Genomic DNA, 14,331 nt, shown 5'->3' on the forward strand with positions numbered 1-14,331 from the left:
GGAGAGATTTTGCTAGTGGGATCCTACTTTATCAAAAAAGATAGTTTTGCTTACTGAAAGTGAAGACAACTGATGGGCAGGGGGCAATTGCAAGACTGAAGTCTGAGCAGAAGAACAGGCATGGGACACACTACCCAGCAGAAGGAACAGGCCGTGGACAGGGGCTGGCGGGGAGGGCGGTGGGGGACAGGGGGTGGTATTCTCACTGTACCAGGGAGAAAAGAGGGAGTGTTTTGGGCACAGATGCATGGACATTGGTAAAACATTGGTAGACTTGGCCTGTGAGCATATAGAAAGTTTCCTCCAATTCCTTAATTGAATTCTTAGCATCATCCACAGTGCCCGGCATGTAGTAGGTGTCCAAAAAATTTACTGAATGGATCTGTATACACTATTAAATCTTATTCCAGAGAATTTCCTAAGAATAATGCTCTGTATAGGAGTTCGTCTGGCTTTGAGCTTAAACCTGCACTATCAAACAGAAGAGTGTGAGAGGAAAAGAGAGAAGATTTTAATAAGCTTTAAAGATTTGCTTCATAACCTCCACCCTTCCTTCTAAAACAAAGATGTGGATAGAAAGGTATGGTATGCTGTACTTTTATTATCGAAGTAATTGGATATCTGCGACTCCTCTTACCCTCTCATAATATCTGCTGGATGTAACTCTTGGCTTTCTCATTTTGGCTACATTCCCAGAACTGTATGTAAAGTGTTTCCCTGAAATATTGAAAAGGAACCTACATTTTAAGTTCATCATCTCTCTTTGCTTGAAAAGTGGCTTATTCTCTTCCTGTTGAAATTGTATTCTGTGGGGGCTTTTCTCTTCCTTGATTATTAAAGTTAAAACATGGAAACCACAAGGCGCACACAAGTCAACCATGCTGTGGTGGACAGTAAAGAGACAGGAACACCAATAAGGAAAAGAAAAGAAAGATGACTGGAAAGTGTTTTTAACGTGAATTAATGGGAATAGAGGAGATGCAATGACTGAGACCCTACCAGGTGCTATGCTGTCTACATATTTATATTTAGTCATCTCATACACACACACACACACACACACACACACCTGGAAAGTGGGCATCATTCACTTGTTACCAAAAAAAAAAAAAAAGGAACAGAAGTTTGAGATTAAAAATAAAAACAATATTTCCACTTTTTAGGTAGATTATTATGTCCCAGACCTACTGCTAAGTACTTCACATGTATCATCTGCTCCCATTTTAGACTAATCCTGGAAAGCATATATTTTTAGTCCATCTTCTAAGATAAGAAAACTGGAGCCTTAAGAGGTTTACTGATTTGCTGAAGCTAACACAACTACCAGGGGCTGAATCCTGGCTGTTGGAGACACACTCTTCCTGTCACACCACGTGGTTCCCCAAGGGAAGCTGAGGCACCAGGGAACTGAACAAACACATGAAGAGAAAGCAAAACATAATCACTGAATAGATTTTGATAAGTAGTTTCAATGGTCCAACAGTTTTGCTGGTTATACTCACTAGCTACGTCACAATTGGTTATATCTAGCTGCATTTCTCAGAAAATGATGAGGTTTCCTTTCACTTCCAAATCCATCTCAATGCATTCTGACTGAACATTAGCAAAAACGCACAAGTATTAAAACTCAATTTAATATAAGAAAGGTCTTTTTTTGATCCCTTAACAAGCAGGCAGCTAGGTTACAATGACACATAAAGAAAATCTTATATATTGTGTGAAATATATTTATGCATGTATAAATGTAACTTCTTCAAGAGTGATTTCTCCTCAGGCAACCTCAGTTCAGACAGTAGTTAAGAATACAGTCCTTAAAATCAGAACTGAGTTTCCAGGCTACCCTTGCCAGGCCCTGGGTATGAGATTGGCACCAGTCCCTTTTCCTAAGCCCTTTTCATGGTCCCATTAGGGAGAAAAGATGATGCTATTACCTACCTCACAGAATCACTGAGAAGAGCACTGAAATAATCCAGTTAGCACAGTGGCTAGCATGGGAAATGTGCTCAATAAATTGTTTCTGTCCCAAATGCCATTTGGAAATACAGCACAAGGCACTAATGGTCACTTTAGACCCTGCAACAAGCATGGAGATTGACCTCAAATAAAGTGCTGCTTTTTCAAAAGGTTCTAATGATTAAGTCAGATGCAGATAAATTACAGCATAGGCTGTGTGATTAAATTGCACCTCCTATTTAACTGCATCTCAGGTGCCAGGTACTTGTTACAATCCTCTCTGCTGCAAGGATAGGCTTGTGTTTTATAAGCACAACCAAGTGGAAAAGAGATGAAGTTTAAATACAGCCAAGACCTTAGTACACAGGAATGGGGTCTGTTTACTCTTCCAAGACAATATTATAAAATTATAATACACTGACAATTTTATAAAATTATTTAACAAGCTAGAGAACTTGAAAGGAAAGAACATTTAAAATTTTAAAACCACTTTGGTTTTAGTTTTCCTAACCAGTCCAGGAGAAATCTTAGCCAATTTCCTAGGTCCTATGCAATTACCACAACTATTCATTTAGGAGAGGAGTTCATGCCAATTCTTAGAAAGAAATGGTATTTTCTCTTTCCAAATATGATATCATTACTCTCCACACCTTCTGCTGAGGACAGAACCCTCAGGGAAAGATGCATCTTTATACTCTCAGAGCTTTATCTCCAAAATCATAGTACCTCCATAAATCTAAATGTTCAGTTTTTCTGTTTCTATCGAAAGTCACCTCCTCCATAAAAGTTTCCCTGATGCCATCACCTACATGTAAACTGGTTCTACATTTTTAAAGTCATACAGGATTTCATTACTTCTGCCTGTTTCTTATCTTTATCTCTATCTCTACTGCTGTCATTTTTTACTGCAAAGGATTCTAAAGGCAAGGGCTACCTTTTCGTGCATCTGTCCTACACTGATCTTAACACAGACTCCTGGTCATGCATAAACTCTTCCCCATGCAGCATGAAGCCTCCAGTGTGGTTTAGACATGGACATCAGAATCAGTTACATTTACTAATTGCTCTCCTTTTGCCACACATCTTAAGACTCAAATCACAGATCTCTTTATCAAGGTTTAAGGGGCATTATCTCATTCAATTCTCAAAACTATCCTGAATAGGTCCCAATATGACATACGTATTTTTGTAAGTTAGGAGGCTGGGGCTTAGAGATTGTGAGCCAGGGACCTAAGATCCCAGAATGGTAACATTTTACTTGGTTCTTCCTTCTCCAGATCCCATGCTATTGACCACCACTGCAGGTACTCAATGAGTACCCATTCTGTGAATAACCAAATAAAATTCAAGGACTAGGTTTTGTTTTGCTAGTCTCCAACTCTAAGATGAAGTATAGTATAGGCAGGTGATTATATTTTCTACCAGACCAAAAAATTCCTTACATAAAAAGACCAAACAAAGACTAAAATTTAAATATTCCTTTATCCTTTGAATAATCCAGTGATGCAAACATAATGCATTACATGTATTACTGAGAGCATTCAAATTTATTCTCAGTGACTTGCAAACTGCCAGTTACTTAGATTTAATGAGTTATGAAGGCATTGGCCTTGTATTTACAGTTTTAATATGAAGGAAGAATTCTGGCATGTCCTTTGGGTAGTAGGACCAGTTACTCAAGCAATTAAGCTTCACTTTCTGTTAACAATACTGTACCGTGTACCTGAAGTCTGCTTCTTAAGAGTCTTAAAAGTTCTAAGCACAGGCAATATGCAAAAGGGGTGGAGACCGTGTAGGGTGATGGATCTGTTAACTAGCTTGATTGTGGTAACCATTTCATATGTATTACACATCAAGTCATTGTGTTGTACACCTTATATATGTACATATAATTTTTGTCAGCTACATCGCAATACACCTAGAAAAAAATAACCTTCACTTTCTGCGCCATGCTCAGCTGCTCAGTCGTGTCTGACTTTGGGACCCATGGACTGCAGCCCACCAGGCTTCTCTGTCCATGGGGATTCTCCAGGCAAGAACACTGGAGTGGGTTTCCGTGCCCTCCTCCAGGGGATCTTCCCAACCCAGGGATCCAACCCAGGTCTCCCACATTGCAGCCAGATTCTTGACCATCTGAGCCACCAGGGAAACCCCTTCATTTTCTACTCTGCTCCAAAAGAAGTGAAAGCAATGGTTTCAAACCTTCCCTAGTAATTACAAATGCTTACATTTGATCCGTATGCACTGATGCCATTGTCTTCTATAAGTATAGAACAAATATTAGACACAGATTGAAAAAAAAACAGACAGACAGATATAAGCCTTGGGAAGAAGGTCAGTTGTGAAGAAGAGGGCATGGCTAGTCTGGTTACTAAATTCATCCAAGCCTCTCTTTAAGTACAATACACTCTGAATTATTTTTCCATCCAGGGTGCTCAAGTAGGAATTTAGTGGGTTAATACATGGTGTCTGGAACACTGGATTAAAGAGGGGAAAAGTCAGTATATTTTCTATAAACAGTAGATGAGCTTCTCTTAAAAAACAAGATTAGTATTCTGCAAGCAAAAGCCTATGCTTTTAGTAGAAAATAAATTGAGAGTGAGGTTATTCTTGAGAGAACACAATACATATGTTAACCTCCTAATAATGGTATTTAAAGGGTTAAAATATGCACAAAAAAATTCAAAGTTTGAACCTTAGCATTCTCTAAAGACCCTTACAGCCAAACATGATCAAAGATCCTGGTAACCATAGCTGCTTGATGGGTAAAGTGGCTCTAAAATCAGACTACCTGGTGTCTAATCCAAGCTATTATTAGCTCTTTGCCTATTTTAAGTGATTAAAAGCTTCTAAGACTTTACTAATAAAAAATAAAACTGCATAAAGAAAATAAATACCTGAAGATAGGACTAATAGAACTCATAAGGCCATATTCATGTCAAGTCAAGCAAAGGCAGTGGTTTATGGGGGAGAGTGTTTTGATGTTTTTGATTGTTTCATTTTCTTTTTAAAGCATTTGAATATATCAAAAGAAGGAGCAGTTCATAACAATTCTCACTGCCTCATGAGTGACAAGAGGACCACCACCAGGGCATGCCAGAAGGTGAGAAAACAAAAGTCCAGTCCAGAAACAACTGTCTACGAGACGTGTTTCCTAAAAAGTTCAGGGCACATCAGTTCCTTTTTAGATGCCCTATGAGAGCTCATTGTTTACACAAATGATTCTAATAAGGTTATTTTTGGTCACGGTTTGCAAAAACCACAGTCTTGCTCAGGTTACCAATGAAAAACGACAATTTATGGAAAAAATACTTACTAAAAAATTAGGGATCCTAGCTCTAGGAGTGAAGGAATTGGGTAGCTCCAGAGAACACAATTTCCTTCTCTCTCACCCTCTTCTTTCTCTCCAGCCCCCATCCCCAGCCTCTACAGCGTCTACCTTCTGTGCTCCTCTGTTCCTGTCATCTTCCCCTTCCTTTCACTCACTTTTCAATAATCTATGATCAATAATGTTGGGTTAGACAGTCCATTTCCCACTCAACAAAGAAACAAAGGTGGATGGCAGGGGAATGCATCGAAGAAGGACTTCAAATAACACAAGTGTCTTCAAGCATTCCATCCCTTGCCTGGCAAGCACTCTTGTCCCTATAAATCCATCAAAAGTAGCCTCTGTGGAACAGTTACCCATCTACTGCATATATAACTACCAACAAGCCCAATTTTTTTTTAAATGTGTCTTCCAAACAACCTGAAATCTTTAAGAATTTAATTTGTATTAAATCTTACTTACTCCTATTTATAACTTCTAATCAGAGCTTCTGACCAAATAACTAGGTTTTTGAGGTTGTTTATATGACTCAAAGCAAAGGAATTTTGGTTCTTGGTTAGCATGTTTAATGTTACCTCAGGTACATTTCTTTTTAAGTTTTTAAATATATTGAAGAGGTTCTGTAGTACTAAAATCTACCCCAAATACAGTTTTCAAAGACTAAAGTTTCAAAAATGATAAATCCCCTAATTCATACAACAAGAGGATGCTTTTTTTATGATAAGGACAAGTTAGTAAACGATTCTATGCCAAATATAAACACTGATACAGGCTCTACTGATTGCAATTTCATCTCAAAATGAAAAGGGGAAAGGAATCACACTTGGAAAAAGCTATGAAGGTTCCTGAGATAGAATGCTGCTAGAGCACTCTATAATTGATGAACACGTCTCCTGAATGTGACTGTTTATATGTGATTGGTGCAACAAAACTTGACAAGCAGGAAAAGTAAGCCCTCATTTCATGAAAGAAGGGTGGACATTTTCCAATCATTTTCTGAAGTTAAACTCAGGCTCTTTAAGAGCATCGGAATCTTCACTTGATTTTTTTTTTCCCTGAAATATCCTTTGTGGCATCATATGTCAGAATAGCCCAAGGATTTCTCTTGAGATCTTAATCCAGATACTGAAGGATTTTCTAAATTTTCCACCTGGCCATAGACTCTAAAACGATTGTGAATATGCAAACAGAACAGCATTGACATTCATTCACCAAATATTGACTACACCAAACACTGTGGTAGGTGCTGGAGACAATAAAGAACATAATGAGGGACTTCCCTGGTGGTCCAAAGGTTAAGAGTCTGCCTTGCAATGCAAGGGGCATGGGTTCAATCCTTGGCTGGGAAACTAAGATCCCAAGTGCCACAAAGGGACTAAAATCTATGGTTTTCAGAGACTAAAGTTTCAAAAATGATAAATCCCCTAATCCATACAACAAAGTGATGTTTTTTTTAGAAGAAGGACAAGATAATAAATGGTTTCATGCCAAGTAAAAACACTGATACAGGCTCTACTGATTGTAGTTTCATCTCAAAATGAAAAGGGGAAAGGAATCACACTCGGAAAAAGCTATGAAGTTTCCTGAGATAGAATGATGCCACAACTACTGCGCTTGCGCTATAAAGCCTGGGTGCTGCAATTAGAGTCTCTGAGCCACAACAAAAGACCCCATATGATGCAACGAAGATCTCGCGTGCCACAACGGAGAACTGTTGCAGTAAATAAATCAGTAATTCTTAAAAAAAAAAAGAAAAGAAAAGAATATAACTGTGGCAGAATTTCTGTGAAATAACAGTTACAGTAAAGGTTAATGAGTCATATACCAGAGGAAAAACAGAGTGCTGTGCTGGTTAGTATCATCAGCAAGTTCTCCTGTCTTTCCTCCCCCCGCGCACGGTATCCTGTCCATCCCGCCCCATTAAAGTTAGTGGTGGTTGAATGACTTACTTTAACCAATGACATGGAGTCGAAGTGATGTGAACCACTTACTGGATGAAATCTTTAGGAACCAGGATACAATTTACCATGCCTTTGATTTTTTCCTTCCCATAGTACTGACATTCCCAAGGGAGCTTGACCTGGAAACCTGGGTCAGGCAGTGCAAACAATGCAGAACAGGTCTCCTGGCAGAGCTTTGATAAACATGTAGAATATGTAAGAAATGAGCATATAATTTACCAAACCTCTGAGGGTTTTGTTTGTTACTATACCATAACCTAAATTATCCAGATTTGTGTGGATGCCGCATGGGACATACAGAAAGCATATCTAATCCAAGCTAGGGTGGGACAGGAAACGATTCCTTGGATATACATGAGCATGCACGATGTATTTCCTTATCACCTACTCAATTGTAAACTATGGGAACACAGTACTTTGCACAGTGTATCTGCTCAGTAAATGTTGGTTTAACTTGGATGGGTCAGAAATAAAACTGTGGCTCTAGAGATTGAACCTCAGTGCTTCTCTGCCTTGCCTGTTAACCAGAACTTGGTTCTGGACAAATTCTTGACTCTGTTATACTGTATAACTGGGGAATTGGACATGTGTTTCTTAATTTCAATGGGCATCAGATCCTTCTCCAGCTAAACTGAAATGATGAATATATAAAAGTATTCATCATAACTTTGGTTCAAAATAAGTGATCAACAAAATGCTAATCTTTCTCCAAGAATCATAGTTTTTTGCTTCTCTCCACATGCCAGTGTGGATAAATTCTAAACTATATATGGAAACCAAGATATTGATTTGCTTCTACAACGCTGGAACACAAGACTGAAAAACTGAAGACATGATCAGTTTTCATAAAATTAACATACATCAAATGCCTTTCCCCTTAAAGTATCACTGACACATTATTGGTAAAATAAAATATTCTGTTTCAAATTTGACTGCAATGGTATTTTTAGAATTTCCATTGTGAATGTGACAAGTATTTTTGCCTGGAAATCTCTTAATTTGTTTTTTCTTTTATCAATAGTATCACTTCTGAGTGGTCAAAAATGCCAACTGCAGACCTACGTCAAATATAATTCTATGCACTAGTTACAGCAGACAGTTTGAAACTAATAGGAATTTCGCATGAGTAATTTCAACCAGAAAAGATGCCTAATAATTCAGCGGTATATTTATATTCTTAAGTGTTCCATGTGTCTCAGATACTCTTTGCTAAGTGCTGCTGCAATTCCTCCAACTCATAATAAAGCTAAACTCTGCCTGTCTCCCATGAAATGATTTATACAGAAATCTTCCATTATCCTTGCTGATATGAAAGCTCCCCACTACACGCTGTAGCATCTTCACATAGGTATTCATCTCAACCGGGAAAAAAATCTTTTTTAATGATCATACTGCCATGATTTACAGTTGTTAGCTGAGAGAAGATTAATCCACAGAGACTTGATGAAGTCTATGCCAAAAAACTTGGGTAGGAATTATTTAACCAAAGCAAAACACCTTTGATGAACTCAGGTATACCCCTGCAGATAAAACAGACTGAATAAACAGACTCAATCTTTGTACACTCTTTACATCAGCCTTTCTACCAAGTAACCAAAAACAAAAAAGGAAAAACTTAAAAATGACAGATGGATCTCTAAATGTATGTCTGAGAGGAACTGGGAAGTTCCTGACAAAATTCATTCAGTGAATCTAACTGAAGCCCATTTAGAAATGTGCCAATCAGCTTGTGTGCTAAATATCTAAGGGGAGACAGCATTTAGGTTTTTCTCAACCCAAATCTGCAGTCTCAGCCTATTCATATATAATTTGGATGAGCACAAGATTAGCAGCCATATTGCTCTGACTCATCTGATTTTTATGGAACCCTTGGGATCTGACTCAATGCAGCTGACTGGTTTCCTGCTATATTAAATTGTCCCTAACCTGATTGACTATATCATATTATTATAGACTATAGATTCTATACGTGGATTCTACATTTGTTTCCCTGTGTTCAGGAAAGTTAGCTCTTTTCTTAAAGCTTTGATTTCTAATTTCAAATCTGGGGATATGGTCATCTCTAGCAAATATCAGGAGGGTACAAAAGTAGAAATAGAGGCTATCACTAATGACACCTTAATCGCCATTTAAACAATGAGTATAGGTCATGAAGCTTCTAAGTTCTTAAATTCTCTTGGAAGCATTTTCCAAGTCTGCTTCTGGAGTTGGTGAGTCTGTGCATGTGTGTGTGCACAGGTTCAGGTCGTGCTTCCTTTTAGCACAGTAGCTTCATTTACAGGAGGCTTATGTGGACATCAGTGGTTTTTCATGAGTCACTATGTGTCCCAATGCTCAACATACAGATCACAATGTGAGCACGGGAGTAATCACAGCCTTCCAAATCCTAAGCTCTCAAACCTCCTCATTTCACAGGGCACCATTAGTTTACTTTCCCAAAGCTGATTTCAGCACTTTGGCAGATGTTTTATGAATGTTGTAAGTGGGTGCAAAGTGGAGAAACATCCTAATACTGAGAGTTGTAAATATCGTTTCATGAGCCTAAGGCTTCTCCATAAACATTAGAAAAAAGTACTCTCCAAAGAGAATGGTTAGGAGCTAAAAGAGAATAAATCACCCTTGTAATAATCATAAAAAAGGCAATTGAATACTGGTATTAGATAGTCTCTGGGTAACCAGGTGCTAATAATTTTATTATATTAATGAAGACAAAGTCATATTGGTCTACACATTTGAATGGTATTTGCTTCAGCATTAGAAAGGCCTGATGTCTTCCTTTTAAACTCAAGTTATTAACTTGACCCTATTATTGAGAGATTGCAATTCTTAATTTAAGGGTAATTTACAATGGTGTCTATAACTTTAGATACAAATGGGACATTAGCTAAGGAGGAGTGGAGGACATTCATGCATTTTTATGCTCTATTATGGCTGACAAACGATCAGGCCTGTGGCACAGACAGCAAATATTTACACTCTGTCTTTTTCCTGATCCTCATCACATCACAAAGATCAAGACCATGAAGATCAAGCAGAGAGATACAAATGCAGAGGTCTAAATTGTTTTACATAATGCAAAGGTCTAAAGCATCATTATTTCCCCAATGATACAGAACTCAGTTCCTACCTGAGGCTAGATATTCCTAACTTTTCACTATGTAAATAGTATTTTAGTTAAAGCCTTTAGCTAAATAAAGGGGGTAATATATAGTATTTAATATTCAATATATTAAATACTAAATTAATATATTATTTAATATAAATATAATACAAAGTATAATATAAATTATTTAACTGAAAGGCTTTAGTTAAAAAGCCTTTCAGTTAAATAATTTATCATATGCTTAAAACAAATCTTTAAGATCTGAGTCAATTCTGTTGTTGTTCAGTCACCCAGTCACGTCCAACTCTTCGCAACCTCAAGGACTGCAGCATACCAGGCCTCCCTGTCCCTCGCCATCTCGCAGTTTGCCCAATTTCATGTCCATTGCATCGGTGAGCCAATTCTAACTTTTCACAAAAAAGCCCGAATCAATAAAATGTTGATAAGGATGGGATTACCAATACCATCCCATACTTTCAAGTACATAATTCCTACTTGGGATTCAGCATCTTCAAACCAAAGGAGTATAAGCATTACCAGGTTAGTAGAAATTTCCAAGGAAAGTCTGTTTCCAGTCTATTTCTCACTAAGGTAAAGAACACAAAAGTATTTTCTATTCAGATGTTTGCCTTGATCCTTTTTTGGCACTAGTCATAGCAAGAGGAAAAATAGATATCACTAAACACATTAGTGATTCCCAACCTGGCTACATACTAGAATTATCCAGGATACTTAACAAACAAAAGAAAACACTGATGTTGGCACCCCGCAGTAGGCATCCAAGTCAGAACTCTGGTGAAACCCTGAGCTATTAAGTTCCCCAAGTAATTCTAAAGTACAATTAAGATTGAGAATCCTAATATACTAATTTGTTGTGGTGTGAGAAGAAAACCACTCCAGAACTGAAGTATCCTTTCTGCTAACTTGCTGCAGTATGTGATTGTCCATTACTAAAACAACTCATTGTACATCTCCTATAGGCTGTACTGTCCAATAAATACAATAGCAATTAGCCACATGGACTATTGAGTGCTTAAAATGTAGGTAGTCCAAACTGAGATACTCTCAGAGTAAAACAGACACCAAATTTCAAAGACTTAACAAGAGATAACACAAAAATAATCATTTTAATGTTGAATACTTATTGAAATATTTTGATCATGGATAGAAAACTATACTAATAAAAACAATCTAACTTGTATTCATTTTTTATTGTGAACTTCCCTGGTGACCCAGACAGTAAAGAATCTGCCTGCAATGCAGGAGATCCAGGTTTGATCCCTAGTCGGGAAGATCTCTTGGGAAAGGGAATGTCTACCCACTCCAGTATACTTGCCTGGAAAATTCCATGGACAGAGGAGGCTGGTGAGCTATATATAGTCCATGGGGTTGCAAAGAGACAGATACGACTGAGCAATAACACTTTCACTTTTTATTGTAGTTTAAAGAAATTTATATATGTGACTCACTGTTTTATTGAAAATTGCTATGCTAGGAAGATAACTTTGATGTCCTAAAAACAGTGGATTGGGAAATTTTATGGCTTTTTTTATACATCAACCTATTTAAAATCATTACTTTCATTACTATATTGGCAGAGCAATATGCTTTAAGAATATGGAAAATATGACAGGCGAATGTTGCTATTGAGAAGATGATTGAAAGTCCAGATTATTGAACACTTCTTTCGTATGAAAGACGGCTGCCATGTTGAGTCACAGTTGACATTGACATGGATTAGATAAACTGCTTCCTTCATAGCTGGGGTTGGCCTTCTCCCTATTTCTCCCTCTCTCTCATTGTTAAGCAATTAACATCTTCACTTTTTCAAAATGTCAGAGTGGAACTACCATGAGTCTTGATTTTGCAGATTTTGGCTTTGGTTTCGGTTTCAACCCTGCCCATTAATCTTGAGAGTCACTTCATCTCTCTGATCCCATTCTTTATCTGTAAAATAGAGATAAAATGACTCCTCCCAAGGTTAATCAACCTTACGTGAAATAAAATAAAACCCAACCTGGTGCCTGCTGCACAGCAGAGTTCACTCAATGGCTATCATTCCTTCTCCTTCTCCATATGAACAGCATCTATTTATCCTTTGTAACTCAAATTTAAAAATCACTTTTTTTAATATAAAGTCATAGCTATGCATTTCCCTTCTATTGCCTCATAGAACAACATGCACATTTTAATTACTTGGCAGCATTTATTGTCCCCCCACTAGACTACCACAAACTTCTTGAGGTCAGAGTCTTTGCTTGTAACTCCAATGTCCAGCGCAGAAAGTAGAACATAGCAGGTGCTCAATATCTGCCAGGTGAACAAAAGGATGGGGAGATGGTGTTTATGATTCAGCCCTTAGAATCGGAAACTGGAGGACAATAGGAAAAAAGGTCAATGATTCAATAAACATAAGTATACCAATAAGGAAAAGAATGGAGAGTATAATATCTGTCTGCATATTTCTCATCTGGCCTTAGCCAACCATCTGGAAAACAGTTCATGATATGCTGCCCTCTCACTGCTGGAGGAACATACAAGAGCAAATGCCCTGAGCACGCAACCGCTCCGTAGTCTTCCAGCAACAGTACCATCTGAAGACACTACCTCCACGGTCTTTAAGCTGTGCCTTCCTCTACTAAGCACTAGCTCCACTCCTAGCTACAGTTCATTTACAAGTCTTTTCCTAGGCAATGCTATCCCCTTTCCACTATTTTTGTAAGTGTTTCAACTGAAGCATTCCTTCTCTTTCTACTCCTAATTCCTCTCCCCCCACTCCAACCTGAGCCTTGGTAAATCCCATGCTCTTTAAAATACCATCTACAGGCTGTTTCTGCTGTCTTCCCTAACCAGGCTAATGTCAATGATCTCTCGAAGTTCCATCCTCAAACAGCACATTGCCTGCAGTTCAAAATGGCAATTTAAAAAGGTCTTCTTGATCCGTGAGTTACTTGTTTCTGCCATGCCCTCTAGAATATAAAATCCCAGAGAGAAAGAAATATGTTCTATTACCTGTGTCCATTTGATGCCTGGCTCAGAGCCTTGCACTTTACAGCCATTAAGAATTTTGTGGTAGGACTGAAATGAATCCACAGGATAAAATATTTAAGCCAGTGGATAGTATAGTTTCCTAAAAGTTTTTAATGTGTTATATCTACAGAGATCTATTCTGATTCTATTTGCACATAATTTAACTTACATGAATCTAATATATCATATTTGCTGAACCTTTCCAAACACAGAAAAATTCTAAGTTCCCTTTGGAACAAAAAGAATGTGAACTGGACTCCGTGTATCTTGCAGACAGTGGCCAACACAGAACATGCCTAAGGAATCAGAGATGGTCGAACAAGTCTACTGTTACCAGCAGGAAACAGTGGACAAGAGTATACTGTACTGTCCTACAAAATAACTGTTTTAAATTACTTATTCAATATTTACTTGTTGAGGTACAAAGAAGTTAATTGTTTCCAAAAAAAAAGGTTGAATCTCATCATGTTTAAAATATGATAGATGTACTAAACACTCAACATTTTTAATTACTTGAAGATGTTACTTTTATCTCAGTATTTATTAATTCCTAGTTATTAATATGTCATTAGCCAACTCTTAGAATAAAGGTAACAATAAGATTCTAAAATTCCATTCTAGATAAACAGCATTATACAATGTGTTATTCAGTTACAAAATTTCATCTCACACAATTATCAAGTGACTCATGTATCTGCTATAAATTTTTTCAGCCTCTAGCAGCCAAAGGTGGAAACCTGAGTTAATTAGCAATACTTATTTTTCTGATTTATCTCAGTGATGCTTTATTGTTGCTTGTAGATTTAGGTCTAAGGTTGTTGCCTGGTTGTCTCTCCGATTCAACCCTAGTCAAGGGCCAAAGATATATTCAAGACCAAAACCTTAAAGCTATTGATCTAACACTGGTGATCAATATAATGATTTGATTCTGTAACAGGAAGAACTCCTATGGAGAT

The sequence above is a fragment of the Odocoileus virginianus genome, chromosome 18, assembly GCF_023699985.2.
Source record: "Odocoileus virginianus isolate 20LAN1187 ecotype Illinois chromosome 18, Ovbor_1.2, whole genome shotgun sequence".
In the NCBI taxonomy this organism is placed as follows: Eukaryota; Metazoa; Chordata; class Mammalia; order Artiodactyla; family Cervidae; genus Odocoileus; species Odocoileus virginianus.